The following is a 15,988-nucleotide window of genomic DNA, read 5'->3' as shown; positions in this document are numbered from 1 at the left end:
TGGTCTATACCAAATGGCTTCCTCATATACTCCAATATATCCTATTGCTTCCCATTTTTATTTGTCAGCTTTATGCCGTATGGACGTTTCAAGTGTGTCCGTTGTTCCATTCGAAGGGCACAGAATAGCCTTGCGTTTCCTTGTGACTTGTGGAATTTCTTTCCCCAAAACTTTGCTAGTTTTTGTTTTCCATCGCTTTCTCCTGTTTGCCAAAGGTTATTCTTAGATATAATTTTCTTCTCACTGGCATGGGTCTTTTTTATTTTGAGGTTCAGCTTTTCTATTCTTTGCAACTTTTAATTGGTTTTGTTTTGGCAGATGTTTATGGCTGTGCTCAAATCTGCTGGCCATGCCACTGTATTCTCTGAGGAAGTGTGGTGCTCTCTAAAGTCGCTTCCCATCTGCCTCTACACTAGGTCACACGCCTGGCACAGAATGGCTGGAAGATCATTGAGAAGGCTGACCCCCAGGATTCCACATGGCTGACCAAGGGCTATCGACCCAAAATAAGTGGACTGCACACTGTCCCACTGGCCAGCCCCTTTCATGTTCCATTGGCAACCTGCAGTTGAGTGGAATGGGACTTGAATATGCTACTTGAGCCCAAATCTGGCCCTGTGTAGATGCGGCCAGCCTGTTTATCTGGCACACTGTGATGTCGGAGGATTTGTCAGAATCGTGTCTCCTCTGTCCAGTCTAGCTTCGTGGACACAGGCTTCAGAGCCTGCGGGGAGCAGTCTCATAACTCACCCTTCCCAGTTTGACCAGGTTTGACCTTCGCTGTAATTTTTGGCGTTGTGACTTTCTCAGACTTTCAAGCGTTCAAGCAGAATCTGTCTAAAGACTGACGTCTATCACTGTGGATTATTCACTTGTGATTTCTGTTGGCCTTGCATTCGACAGGACCTTATTTTCTTTTCCATAGTCCAATCGTCATGGTCTTTCTGAGGTATCTCCCTTTGGTATGCTTATCAGTGCATTCTCCTTCATTCCAAGTTATGAATCTTGCATTTCTTTAATCACCTTAGGTTCTGTAGACCGAGGCGTGAGTCCTTTCGTGATTGTTGGGTGTTGTCTTGGAATTTTTATAGGTCACTTGTAGGAATCTTTGCTATCCTGGTCGAGTTGACACTGCACTCTGAGAACTCGTGGTCATCTTGGCTGGTTTGACATTCTGAGATCAGAAACTCCAGATTCTTGGGGGTCCTGGCAACCGCCTTCATGGACATTATGTTTCTGAGACAAGTTAGCAAAATCTGATGAACTCCTCTCTCCAGGTAACAGATTTTTCTGTCTCTTTCCTGGATTTGGGTAATTTCGAACTTAACCCCTGATCCTTGGGCGCTCCACCAGATTAGGTCTAGATACTGGCTTACTTTATTTCCACAGGGTTTTCTATTGGTTTGACTTACATCCTCAGCTCTGGCATGTGTAGTTTTCTTTAAATATAATGGTAGTGTTCTACTTTTCAGCCAACCCCCTTCCATATGGTGTCAAAACACAGAGTCAGTCCTCCTTCTACGGCAAGAGATAATGGGAGAGAATTTCATTGGAGTCCAACTGAGCACGCTAGCCTGTGGGGGCAGCCTTGACACAGGAACGAAGCCCTCTGGAAAAGGGTGCTTTTCAGCACACTTCCAGTGCCCTTCCAAACCAGCAGACATACTCAAAGAATGACAGGCGTGCATTTCTTCAAGTCTTCAAAGAGATGTCTTGGGACACATTAGCATGTACCCAGTGGGCCCCCATGACTCCAGAGCTGTGGAAAGGGAGACTTCTCTTCAAAGGATGCTAGGGGCGTAGGACGGAGGCTTCGATTCTTCTCTTCAATGTCCTCAAGAGATCATTCTTGACTTTGGATTATGAGTAAGGCAGAAGGCCAACATAGGACTGATAAGCGCCAAGTCCGGCCTCTTGTTTCAAATCAAGTTTCAAGGTTGAATCAGCACGGCCTCCCCATCTACTTGAGTAGATGACAATGTTCTCCCCTCAGCGCTTGTCCCTCTATTATTGCTTCTTCCCAGTGATTCCTTTCTTATCCCTTGAATCAGCGTCTCTTTGATCTCTTCAAGTTTCTGTGCCTGATTCCTGTTGGGAAAAGCTGTTTCTGGGTATCTCTCACTTCACTATCACAGCCTAGGCAAATACTCGCCCTGGAAACATGTGGCCATCTTTGGTGACATGTTCAGCGTGATGTCATAAACACCCTCGGATTGTTCTAAGTTATCCTGACAATGTCCATGCACACAGTGTTTGAGAGCCATCTCATACCAGTCTGAAGACTCCATCTTTCCAGGTAGGATAGTTCTCCTTGTTCTGCATTTCTTATCAGGTTCTAAGATTCTCCTTGAACATTGAAAGGTCTACTACCTTCCCTCCAGAGACCGGTTTCTTCCCTTAAGATTATCCTGGGTTTTACCTCTTACCTTTTGTGGATATGGCCAAATGGGTGGATTTTCCACAGAGAAAGTCCTGGAGTCCCTCCCAAGTTCAATTTGCCAAGACAATCCTCTGACTCGTGTGATCACCTGACAGTCTGACAATTCCACCTTGTCGGGTCACATGTCTTCCTTCCTTCATCATTTGGGGACGTGTACCTGATACGTTCATAGATTGTAATATTCTCATGGTTACTTTTCTGGTGCGTATTGATAAGTTCTCCTCACAATTTCTACTTCTTTATGATCTCTGTGCCGACCAGACCATGAAATCTGGATTTCCCATTGCTATTAATCTGATCTCCACCCGTGATGCTAGGCGGTGATGCCCGGGCCGCCCAAGAGGAATGTGGGCACTTACTTGCTACACCACAGCACCGGCCCTGAATTGGACTTTTGGAGCAATCTTTTGCTGAATTTGGGAAGAAGCTGGCCTTTTTCGATCATTCGAGAAGGTAATTAGTAGTGACCTCATAGAGGGTAACATTTTCCCTTGGTTCATGAGTTTAGCACAGAACACATTCTCTTTGTAGTATTCATCTTGATCTATTTGCAATGGTCGACCATTCTGTAGCATCATTAAGCATTTTGAGGAGCTTCACAACCCTTAGAAGTTCATCTCTCTAATCTCTTTCAGCATCAAAAGCTTTATGCTGCAAATATGCACACCTTTTAGGATTTTTTCTTTCCCTCTGGGAACCACCAATCCAAAGGGAAGGCTGGTATCCAAAGCTAGAATGTTCAGTTTGGCAACAATGAAATTCTCTCCCCCATCCCTCGCCATAGAAGAGTATTGCTTATGTGCTTTGACACCATATGTGAGGAAGTTGACTGAAAATGAGAACATTACACTTATATTTAACGAAAAATAAACATGACAGAGATGACGATGTAAGTCGAACAACTAACGAATCCTACAGAAATAAAGTAAACCAGCATCCAGATGTAGTCTACTGAAATGATCAAGGATCCAGGGTCCACTTCGAGCGTCCCCAAATTCAGAAAAGAGACATAAAAATATCTTATCTGGAGATAGGAATCCATCAGATTTGTCTAATTTGTCTCGGAAACATTATGTCCATATGGTGGTTGCCAGGACAACCTAGAATCTGGAGATTCTGATCTCAGAATGTCAAACCAACCAAGATGACCTCGTGTTCTCAGTGCTCCATTGGACCTAGGCTAGGATAGCAAAGATTCCTTTAAGTGAACGATTGAAATTCAAAGACAATACCCAAAAATCACGAAAGCGCTCACACGTCGGCCTAGAGAACATATGGTGACTAAAGAAATACAAAATTAATAACTTGAATGAAGGAGAAAGGACTGATAAGCATATCTATGGGAGACAGCTGAGAAAGACCATGACAATTGATGTGGATTAAGGCCGCCCCAGCTCAAAAAGCCGAAGGTTATCTGGTGTACATGCAGAACTATATGACCCGGTGAATTTCTTTTGGTATGAATTAGAGGTGCGCCAGTGAGAGAAGCCCAGGTCATGCTCACCTACATGTCTATCTATATGGCCAGATTAGTATCTAATATTATATGACCACACAATAACCAGACCCCATCTGAACTGAAATCATTTAATGAGGTTTACATCATATTTTCTTTTTCCATTAAAAATAAGTCATGTACCCATGACTCATAAAATTAGCCCTTCCCCTCAACTCAGGGCAGCAGCAGGAGCTCTGACTGCCCATGGCTCCTTTGCGCCTTCAGCAGCAGCAGCAGCTCTTCGCTGCCCATGGGTCCTGTCCCCATGCATGCAGCTCTACACTGCCCATAGATCCTGTCCCCATGCAGCAACTCTTTACTGCCCGTGGGTCCTGTCCCCATGTTATCCTGTAACGTTCTCTAAATAAAAGAGCACCACTACCAGACGTTGAGAGTCCAAGAAATCTTTCAACTCTTCAGCTCACTGAGCCTGCATCATATCTTGTGTCCTGTATGGGGAACTTGCTTCGTCAGTTTTTGATCTCGACTTCTGGTAAGTGCCCCTTTCTTCCTGATGCCTCTCTCTTTTTCGAGGATGGATCTAAACTCACTTCTCCATCAGGAACTGTCTTGGTTAGCTCTATGAATCGATGTTTGTTGCCCAAGGCTACTCTATGGGGCAAATCATGGCATTCAGCTTGAAGAGAATCAGTAGCTTAAGCCTCAGGGTGATGTAGCATGAATTAATCCATTCCTTCCTGAGTCTATCTCTAATATATAAATATTACCTGGGCATGCGTAGGCCACTCAAGTCATTAGGATGGTTGGCAATCTGCAAGACTCCAGTGGAAGGTTTCTTCTCCCAAGGCTGGATTGGGATACCTCCCATGGCACCTGACCAGGCTCTGAACTGTGCAAATGTCCCAATCGGGAATCGAATTCAAGGAAACTACCAAAGTCTAACCTTTGCTTGAGTATGGGAAACCCTTCTTCAGAGAATGACTCCAACACGCAATTGGGTAGAATGTCCCTCAGAGCGGCGGAAAATTCCTCACACTTTTTCTCCATTATGTTCTCTCTTAAACTTCTCCTATTCTCTCGGGGACCATTCACCAGGCACCTATTACTGCCAGGCAGAATAGGAAAGATGTTCACCAGGCACCTGTTACTGCCAGGCATCCGAGGGAAGGTATACAAGGGATGCAATGCTGGCAGACACCCCCGTCACCCCTTGCTATAGGAACCCCACAGTAGGAACAACAGGTGGGTTGCTGCCGTAGGTTCAGGGGGCATTTTCAAGGTAATGGACGTGTCTCTTTCATCTTTGTTAGAGATACAATGGCCATTTTCGTCTCCTTTTGAGCTTTGCAACCGGGAAACAAAGAAATCTTTCAAAAGTCAAGTCCTCCAACACTGGGAGCCCCAACTTTTGCTTTCTTTGCCTGATCACCCTTGCGACCCCAAGTAGGGTGCCCTCTGTTGGAGGTTGACTCATTGAGTATTTTAGTCACCTACTGAGCTGGCTATGAGGGTAGGAAATCTGTGATTTTTTCTGTGAACAGTCATGCTACAGTAGTGTGCCACAGCACCGGAACTGTTGTGTGACTCTTATATTGAGAACCCTCTGAGCGGCCATGAGGGTGAGGTCTGGCGTCTTCTTTTCCTTTCTTTGTTTTGGTCATCATCTCCTCTGTTGTCACCAAGTCGAGGTTAAGATAAGGCTGGACCTGATCAGAACCTGCACCTTCTGTGAAATCGAAAAACTTGACAACATTTTTCAAGGACTTAACTCTCAACCCGGGTACTTGGAGCCCCGGCCCCCAGTCTGTTCCAGACCTTTGTAGGAACTCATAAAACTCATAAAAGTGAATACAACTCCACCCTTCTCCACTCCACTGTCAGTCGCACACTGGCTTTACTGCCATGGGGAATGCCATAAGCATCCCCAGAGACTCACCACTCAGGGTCATTCTAACTAATTAGAAACACTTTCAATTGTCTGGATTGTGGCACAGAAACTGCAGCTGGGAGAAAGTTTGTGAGGTTTCTCTGTGCCTTTATGGTGCAGTTGGACAGGTAGATCAACCTAGAACGTCCTTCAAGTTACAGTCCAGTTTCTGAGAAATCAAGAGCAACCGTCCTTAGAAAGTCCTTGCAAGACTGGAAAGACAGTTCTAGATGCAGCTCAGTTTCGAACTAGTTCCTTTATCATGAAAAAGATTATCTTCCCCCATCTCCAGGAACTACTATCTAGCCAATAACTCAGTCTTAAGACTCAAAAAAAAAAAAAAAAGAAAGGAGGGGAAAGGATAAATGGCCATAAGTTTGTCATTGCAAAAAGTATAGCATCTAGAGAGTCTTCTCCATAAGCATTAGTAAAAAGGCTCAAAACAAAGTTTACCTTCATAACAGGTGAGCTTTATATTATTGTACCTGAGTCACGGCAGTAGCTTTTAAAACAATAGTTGTACAGTCTCTGTGTATGTGTGTCTATGTGTACGTTATACATGTGATATTTTTACCCCTGGATGATATGGCCAAAATAAAGATCTCTGTTTAGTTGGCTTAAAGTAAGTGCTTTCTTAAATTCTAAATGTAGTAGAAATTAACTCAGTGCCTTTCAAAGTTAATATCAAGTGAATTAACCTTTGGTAAATGAAAGCTTCTTTAATTTTGTTGGTTTGATTGAAAATAGTCTTGTCAGAGTTGTCAGTATTCGCATAGGATGCAGGCATTCGGCCTCGGTTTACTAGTCATATAAGTTCACATTGTCTGTTAAATTTGTCAGCGAAATAATATATTTAAATGATGACCAGTTTTGTCTAATGCCTCATGAGGTTTCCGTAGGTAATCTGAAAATAATTTTTGGAAACAAATGGTGTAAATACATAAAACTCATAAAAGTGAATACAATAACATTTATGGTCTCTGTACTTGGGGGAAAAAAACAGCTTCAAATTCTTTTGGTAACAATCTTGAATTTTGCCAAGTAAAGTTAAATAACAAATATCTGAATATCTGGATCATTTTTGGATAGGATGAAACACTGAATCATTATTAATAAACACATCTAAGTTATCTACTTTTGGCTTCTTATGGAAAAGGCTAAAAGCGTGTGGGTGTATTAAAAAGCATGCCTTGTGTTTTGTTGTAAAGTGGCGTGTTTCTAAACTTAGGAAGTGTTTAGAATGCTGATATAAAAGACAATCCATGACTGTTTACCTTTTTAGTGTTTACTAGGTCTGTTAAGGGTTAAAGTTCTAATTACCTTATGGAATTAAACCTACTGGAAACTACTAAGGAAAAGAGCTGTGTATTCAAGGAGGTTAAAATGGATGCTTTCAGTACAAAAGGTATAAAGAATGGAAATATTTTTGTTTGATGGGTTAAGACAAATTTGTCGTGATGTACTAGAAAGGAAAAAACAAAGACTTTGGGTGAAATTCTGAAAACAAAAAAGAAAGTTGTAGAAGGTTTGTGAAGGAGAAATTCTGAAAGGAGTTTTATGCCTGGTCAAGAAGACTAAAGTAAGTTCAATTAAGTGCATGAGTTTGAAAGTTCAAAATAAGTAGGTGCAGAAATTCAAATTTGGTTTTCTCTAAAAGGATACATTTTCTTGAACTTTTGATCTGCTCTTGGTAAAGAGGTCATAAAAGCTATTCCTTTGACTAAGTCTACGTAAGAGACAAATCTGTTTTGTCAAAATAATGACTGAGGTCACTCTTAAGATTTTTGACTCTGTTATCACTTTGAATAGATACCCGAGCATTGCTTCACAGCGAGTGTTGCTTTCTATTTGAACAAGCATTTGAAAAGCTTTTGATATCTTTTGACAAGCTTCTCCCTCAAAAATATTCAAATGCTGAATGAATGCTTTCTGTTGACATGGTAGGCAGAAGAAAAATTACTCTGAGGATTTTTAGAGGGCCCCTGAGACTTCTCGAAGACATTTGCTCTCTCTTCCTATAAGAAGGAAGATATTAAACTAATTAGGCTTACTTGGTCTATTAAATTACATGGGAAACATTGTGAAATAAGTGATGATAGACTTCCTTAGGTGTTATAAGATGGGTAAATGTTATTAATATAGGTGTCTTAAAATTATATAGCATTCCTAAGAGTCTGATCTTTCCTGGTTAACAGTCATAAGTCCAATTATTATCAGCAAGTGTTATATGTCACTGAAGTAGTCAAGTTTCTTTGTCAATTGCCCTTTTGGGTCCTTTGTCCATTTCCAGGTAGTTGTTGTTTTACTCTGATGCTTTTTTTGTTTTGCAAATATGCTTCATCTTCTGAGAAATTCCAGGAAAGGGTTCTGACACAAAGGTTCTAAACGACAAGCTTCTGATAAACTTTCAGATTGTAAAACTGAACGGAGTAAGAAATTACAGAATTCTAACAGAAACTAAGCTCATTGATCTGCTAACAGAAAACTCAGCTCAAGGATTGATTGTACAGGACTGTGTGAACTGATGAGGATGCTTGCAAGTTTTTAGAACTTCGCTTTGAAATATTGTTGAGTTTTGATGTGTTGTTTTGTTTTCTCGTAATGCAGGAAAGCTTTTTCTCTTTTCCCTTATGCTAACAACGACTTAAAGTCATTTGCTGAAATTATACCTTTATGAGCAAAACGGAAACATTTATCTTTTTCTCCCTACCTTATCCCTAAGGAATTTGGAAACCCTTTGTCACTGAGTACGGTTATTTAGTGGCAATATTTGCATAAGTTCCATAAGAATCTGTTCTCCTTATAATAGGCCACATTGGTTATACTACCAAGGCTTTGACTGGAATGTCATATTTGAAACATACAGGCTCAGATATGACAAGACAGCATTTCAGGAACAAAGATTGGACTTTCTGGAATACAGTCCCTAGGAAACATGGGTCTGGTACCTTGTTTACAGAGATTCTGGCAATCTTGCCCGGTCAACAAGGAAGCTTGCTTATCTGGCAGGTGCAGGGAACCTCCGAATATTTTGGTGGACTTCAAAGAGAACTCAACTCACATCTGTAGGTACTGCAGACCAAATCTGATGGCAAGTCCTTGGCTTGGCTTTTCTGGCATCTAGAGGCCTTCACAGATCAATGTGAGATTACTCTCCCTGGGGCAGCCCCAATTCATACTAGAAAAATATCCACCAGGTCATGTAGTTTGGCATGTAGGCCAGGTCACCTTGGGCTTCTGTAGCTTGGGCAGCATTAATCCACATCATAAACCACCCCTGAACCCATTATGACCGGAAATCTTTGGGGATATGAATGATGGTCAGTCTTCTGTAACTACTTCTGGCTGTTCAAGGTCATAGAGCTGCCCCAAAATGGGGCCATAGGTACAGGTAGGAAGTTCAGTGGACCAGAAGTCTTCACCGGTGGAGTTCAAGGGTGACAAGTTGTACAGAGCCTCTGGAGATGAGAGAATCCTTTGATGAGAGGTGGTCCAGGAGGTGAAACATTTTTGACATGCTAAAGACAAACAACGAAAGAGACAACAAATTATAATAAGAAATACAAGCAGTATGTTTAACCCAATGAATAAGATTTTGAAGTACTGCAGAAACCTGGTCCTGACTAGGAGTTCAACCAGTCGTTTACAGTTAGGGTTGATCAGACATGGATTTAATTTGGTGGCTGGGATAGGAAGCCAGAAATATTTTGATGGTAGTCAGGAATATAGACACAACATTGTTTTTATAATGACACTGGTGCCCCCTTGTGCTGCTGTCAAGACATGCAGTGCCATTTGGATTTGGAGGTCTGCCTTACACACTTGGGATACTTCTAAACTGAGCAGCGAAAGGCTATGTTGTGTATCATTTAATGCCTTCATATTAAATTTGTTTAGGACTTCCGTGTGCAAGACGATATTTTCGATTCCTAATTGGGGAAGGAAAATTGCAGAAAGATGGTTATACCAGTGGAAGACAGAGCAGGTCCAGTGCTGTTGCAGGTTGGGTAGCTTAGCAGGAGGAGATATAGTAAATGTAGTTCTACCTTGCATCCAGACAAAGCCTAGGGTGCATCATCCAATCCATCCAGGTGGCAGCCAAGGTAATAAATTGGAGCCACATATCCACTGAGCACCGTTAGGGGCTAACCAATGCATTCTGGGCCGTCTATCCCAGTGAGTCCCAAACTAACCAGTATTTTTTTTTTAAGGCTATGACATAAGAACACATATACAAAAGATTTTTTCCCAAGGTCAGCTGCTATTAGGCCATGTATCACAGGTGTGGTTCGTTTCTTCTCAACAGAGAGCGGCCTTTTACTGAGTTGCCCACTAGTAGGAGTGAACCAATTATATTCGTCACAAATTTGATATGGTCCATCCTGTGTGTATCGATAAGTTGGGGACTTTACTCTTGGAACTTGTTTTGTTTGATACACCTGTAACAAAGCAAATCTAGTTAGTATTTGGACAGTAGTATTGAAGGAAAATGTTTGATTGTGACCAGGGAACTCCGAGGTGTCAGAGATAGATGGCCACAAGGAGACATTACGATTAGTAATAGATGAATCTTGCGGAAGAAAAGAGCTAGAATCTAGTATCCATGAATGGCTACTATAGCTTCTACAGAAGCGTAATTTTTTGCTCTCTTAAATCATCCTGATTTTTACAAAAGATAGCCAAATTATGGTTAACACTTTTGCAAATAAAGTGTAGTTTCAATACAACTTGCTCCAATTATTTACATAAGAGCAGAAAGAATCGGAATTGCTTATACAGGTTTTTAAAAATCTGCTTTGCTGGAATTTTTTCTGAGGAGTCTCACATTGAACTGTGAAGGCCTCTAGAGGCCAGAAAAGCCAAGCCAAGGACTTGCCATCAGATTTGGCCTGCAGTACCTACAGATTTGAGTTGTGTTCTCTTTGAGGTCCACGAAAATATTTGGAGGTTCCCTGCACCTGCCAGATAAGCAAGATTCCTTAGTGACCGGGCAAGATTGCCAGAATCTCTGTAAACAAGGTACCAGGCCCATGTTTCCTAGGGACTGTATTCCAGAAAGTCCAATCTTTGTTCCTGAAATGCTGTCTTGTCATATCTGAGCCTGTATGTTACAAATATGACATTCCAGTCAAAGCCTTGGTAATATAACCAATGTGTCCTGTTATAAGGAGAACAGATTGTTATGGAACTTATGCAAATATTGCCACGAAATGACCATACTCAGTAACAAAGGGTTTGACAATTCCTTAGGGATAAGGTAGGGAGAAAAAGGTAAATGTTTCAGTTTTGCTCATGAAGGTATAATTTCACTAAATAGCTGTAAGTCATAGTTAGCATAAGAGAAAAGAGAAAAAGCTTTCCTTCATTACGAGAAGACAAAACAACACATCAAAACTCAACAATATATCAAATAGAAGTCCTAAAAAATTACAATCATCCTTATCAGTTCACACAGCCCTGCATAATCAGTTCTGGGGCTGAATCTTCTGTTAGTAGATTGATGAACTTAGTTTCTGTTAGAATTCTGTAATTTCTTACTCAGCTCAGTTTTACAATCTGAAAGTTTATCAGAAGCCTGTCAGTTAGAACCTTTTTGTCAGAACCTTTTCCTGGAATTTCTCAGAAGACGAAACATATTTGCAAGAGGAAAAAGAATCAGAGTAAAACAACAACTACCTGGAAATGGACAAAGGACTCAAAAGGGCAATTGTCAAAGAAACTGGGCTACTTCTGTGACATATTAAACTTCCAGATAATAAGTGGACTTATGATTGATAACCAGGACAGATCAGAATTTTAGGAATGCTATATATTTTTAAGACATCTATATTAATAACATTTACCCATCTAATAACACCTAAGAAAGTCTATCATTACTTATTTTACAATGATTGCCGTGCAATGTAATAGACCAAATAAGTCTAATTAGTTTAGTATTTTCCTCCTTATAGGAAGAGAGAGCAAATGTCTTTGAGAAGTCTCAAGGGCCCTCTGAAAAGCCTCAGATTAATTTTTCTTCTGTCTACCAGGTCAAAAGACAGCCTTCATTTAGGATTTGAATATTTTTGAGGGAGAATCTTGTCAAAACATATCAAAAGCTTTTCAAATGCTTGTTCAAATGTGAAACAACACTCACTGTGAAATATGCTCAGGTATCTATTCAAAGTGATAACAGAAAGAGTCAATAATCTTAAGAGTGACCTAAGTCATTATATTCACAAAACAGGTTTGTCTCTTAGGTAGACTTACTCAAAGGAATAGCTTTTATAACCTCTTTATCAAGAGCAGATCAAAAGTTCAAGAAAATGTATGCTTTTAGAGAAAACCAAACTTGAATTTCTGCACCTACTTATTTTGAACATTCAAACTCATTCACTTAATTGAACTTACTTTAGTCTTCTTGACCAGGCATAAAACTCCTTTCAGATTTTCTTCTTCACAAACCTTCTAAAACTTTCTTTTATGTTTTCAGAATTTGTCCCAAAGTCTTTCTTTTTTCCTTTCTAGTACTTCAGGACGAATTTATCTTCCTTAACCAATCAAACAAAAATATTTCCATTATTTATTCCTTTTTTACTGAAAACGTACATTTTAACTTCCTTGAATACAGAGCTCTTTTTCTTAATAATTTCCTCTGGCTTTAATTACGTAGGTTAATTAGAACTTTTAACCCTTAACAGACCTACTAAACACTAGAAAGGAAAACAATTATGAATTGTCTTTTATATCAGCATTCTGAACACTTCATAAATTTAGAAACACGCCACTTTACAATAAAACACAAGGCATGGTTTTTAATACACCCACACGCTGTTAGCCTCTTCAATAAGAAGCCAAAATTAGATAACTTAGATGTGTTTATTAATAATGTTTCAGTGTTTCGTGCTATCCAGAAACGACCCAGATATTCAGATTTTTATCATTTAACTTAACTTGGCAAAATCAAGATGGTTACCAAAAAGCATTTCAAAGCTGTTTTTCTTTCCCAAACTATACAGACCATAAAAGTTCTTGTACTCACTTTAATGAGTATTATCTATTTAAACCATTTGTTTCCATCAATTATGTTCAGATTACCTACTGAAACCTCATGAGGCCCTAGACAAAACTGGTCATCATTTAAAGCTATTACTTTGCTGACAAATTTAGCAGACAACGTGAACTTATATGACTAGTAAACCCAGGCTGAATGCCTGCATCCCTATGCAAATACCGACATCCCTGACAACAAGACTATTTTCAATCAGACCAACAAACTTAAACAGTCTTTCATTTACCAAAGGTTAATTCACATGACATTAACTTTGAAAGGCACTGAGTTAATTTCTACTGCATTTAGCATTTATGTAAACACTTACTATAAGCCAACTAAACAGAGATCTTAATTTTGGTCATACCACCCAAGGCTGAAAATATCACATGTATAACCTACACATAGACACGCATACACAGAGACTGTACAACTACTGTTTTAAAAGCTACTGCCATGAATCAGGTACAATAATATAAAGCTCACCAGTTATGAAGGTAAACTTTGTTTTGAGCCTTTTTACTAATACTTATGGAGAAGACCCTCAAGATGCTAGACTCTTTCAATGGCACATTTATGGCCATGTCTCCTTTCCCCTCCTTTCTTTTTGTCAGTCTTAAGAGTGAGTGATGGGCTAGATAGTAGTTCCTGGAGAGGGGGGATGATAATCCTTTTCATGATAAAGGAACTAGGTGGAATCTGAACTGCCTCTAGAGCTGTCTTTCCAGTCTTGCAAGGATTTTCTAAGGACAGTTGCTCTTGATTTCTCAGAAACTGGACTGTAACTTGAAGGACGTTCTAGGTTGATCTACCTGTCCAACTGCACCATAAAGGCAGAGAGAAACATCACACATTTTCTACAAGCTGGAGTTTCTGGGGCATAACCCATACAATTCAAAGTGTTTCTAATTAGTTAGAATGACCCTGAGTGGTGAGTCTCTGGTGATGCTTATGGCATTCCCCATGGCAGTAAAGCCAGTGTGTGACTGGCAGTGGACTGGAGAAGGGTGCAGTGGCTACAAACACCTGGAACTGGCTGGAGGCTGGGGCTCCCAGTACCCGGGTTGAGAGTTAAGGTCCTTGCAAAATATTTTCAAGTTGTTCGATTTTACAGAAGGCCCATGTTCTGGTCAGGTCCAGCCAGAACTTAACCTCGACTTGGTGACAACAGATGACATGATGAGCAAAACAGAGAAAGCAAAAGAAGACACCAGACCTCACCCTCATGGTTGCTCTCAGAGGGTTCTCAAGATAAGAGTCACACAACAGTTCCTGTGTTGTGGCACACTACCGTAGCCCAACAGTTCTCAGAATAAATCACAGGTCTCCTACCCTCATAGCCAACTCAGTAGGTGAATAAAGTACTCAATGAGTCAACCGCCAAGAGAGGGCACCCTACTTATGGTCGCTGGGGTGATCAGGATCAGAAAGCCAAATTTGTGGCTCCAGTAGTGGAGACCTTGATCCTTGAAAGATTCCTTTGTTTCCCCAGTTGCAAAGTTCAAAAGGAGATGAAAATGGCCATTGTAACTCTAACAAAGATGAAAGAGACATGTCCATTACCTTGAAGATCACCCTTGACCCTACGGCAGCATCCTACATGTGGTTCCTACTGTGGGGTTCCTATAGCAAGGGGTGATGGGCGTGGCCCCCAGCATTGCATCCCTTGTGTGCCTTCCGTGGTATGCCTGGCAGTAACAGCTGCCTGGTGAACATCTTTCCTATTCTGCCTGGCAGTAATAGGTGCCTGTTGAATGGTCCCCAAGAGAAAAGGAGAAGGCTAAGAGAGAACAGGATGGAGAAAAATAGTGTAGAATTTTCCACCGAGCTGGGGGACATTCTACCCAAATGCGTGTTGGAGCCATTCTCCGAAGAAGGGTTTCCCACATGCAACCAAAGGTTAGACTTTGGTACTTTCCTTGAACTAAAGTCCCGATTGAGACATTCACACAGTTCAGAGCATGGTCAGGTGCCATGGGAGGTATCCCAATCCAGCCTTAGGAAAAGAAACCTTCCAGTGTAGTCTTACAGTTGCCGGCCATCCTAAGGACTTAAGTGGCCGACCCGTGCCCACCTAAAATTTGTATATTAGAGATAGAGTCAGGAAGGAATGGAGTAATTCACTCTACATCGCCCTTAGGCTTAAGGTACTGATTCTCTTCAAGCTGAATGCCATGATTTGCCCCTTAGAGTAGCCATGGGCAGCAAACGTGGATTCGTACAGCTATCCAAGACAGTTCCTGATGGAGAAGTGAATTTAGATCCATCCTCGAAACAGAGAGAGGCACAAGGAAGAAAAGAGCACTTACCAGAAGTTGAGCTCAGAAACCGATGAAGCAAGTTCCCGGTAGGGGGGCCACAATATATGATGGTGGGTCAGCGAGCTGATGAGTCAGAAGAAAGATTTCTTGGTCTCTCAAGGCCTGGCAGAGGTGCTCTTTTATTTAGAGAATGGTACAGGATAACATAGGGGCAGGCCCCATGGGGAGTAAAGAGTTGCTTCATGGGGACAGGACCTATGGGCAGTGAAGAGCTGCTGCTGCTGCTGCATAGGGAAAGGTTCCATGGGCAGTCAGAGGTCCTGCTGCTGCCCTGAGTTGAAGCTAAGGGCTAATTTTATAATGCATTGGTGCGTGACACTTTTACTGGAAAAAGAAAAGATGACGTTAAAAGTCATTAAATGATTTCAGTTCAGATGGGGTCTGGTTATTGTGTGGTCATATAGCATTAAATACCAATCTGGCCATATAGATAGGCATGTAGGTGAGCATGAAATGGGCTTCTATCACTGGGACACCTCTAATTCATACCAAAAAAAAACACAAAAAACTCACCGGGTCATGTAGTTTGGTATGTAGGCCAGGTAACTTTGGGCTTTTCGAGCTGGGGCAGCCTTAATCCACATCATTCGTCATGGTCTTTCACAGCTATCTCCCATAGATATTCTTATCAGTCTTTTCTCCTCCATTCCAAGTTATGAATTTTGTATTTCTTTATTCACAATATGTTCTCTAGGGGTCCAGATTTACGGCCTAAAACTTTGGAGGCTGAAAGAGATTAGAGAAGATGAACTTTCAAGGATTGGTAATCACCTCAAAATGCTTGATGATGCTACAGAAAGGAAGACCAAAC

The sequence above is a fragment of the Equus asinus genome, chromosome 25 (assembly GCF_041296235.1).
Source record: "Equus asinus isolate D_3611 breed Donkey chromosome 25, EquAss-T2T_v2, whole genome shotgun sequence".
In the NCBI taxonomy this organism is placed as follows: Eukaryota; Metazoa; Chordata; class Mammalia; order Perissodactyla; family Equidae; genus Equus; species Equus asinus.
The sequence above is the reverse complement of the archived record's forward strand: the minus strand, read 5'-3'. Positions refer to the sequence as shown.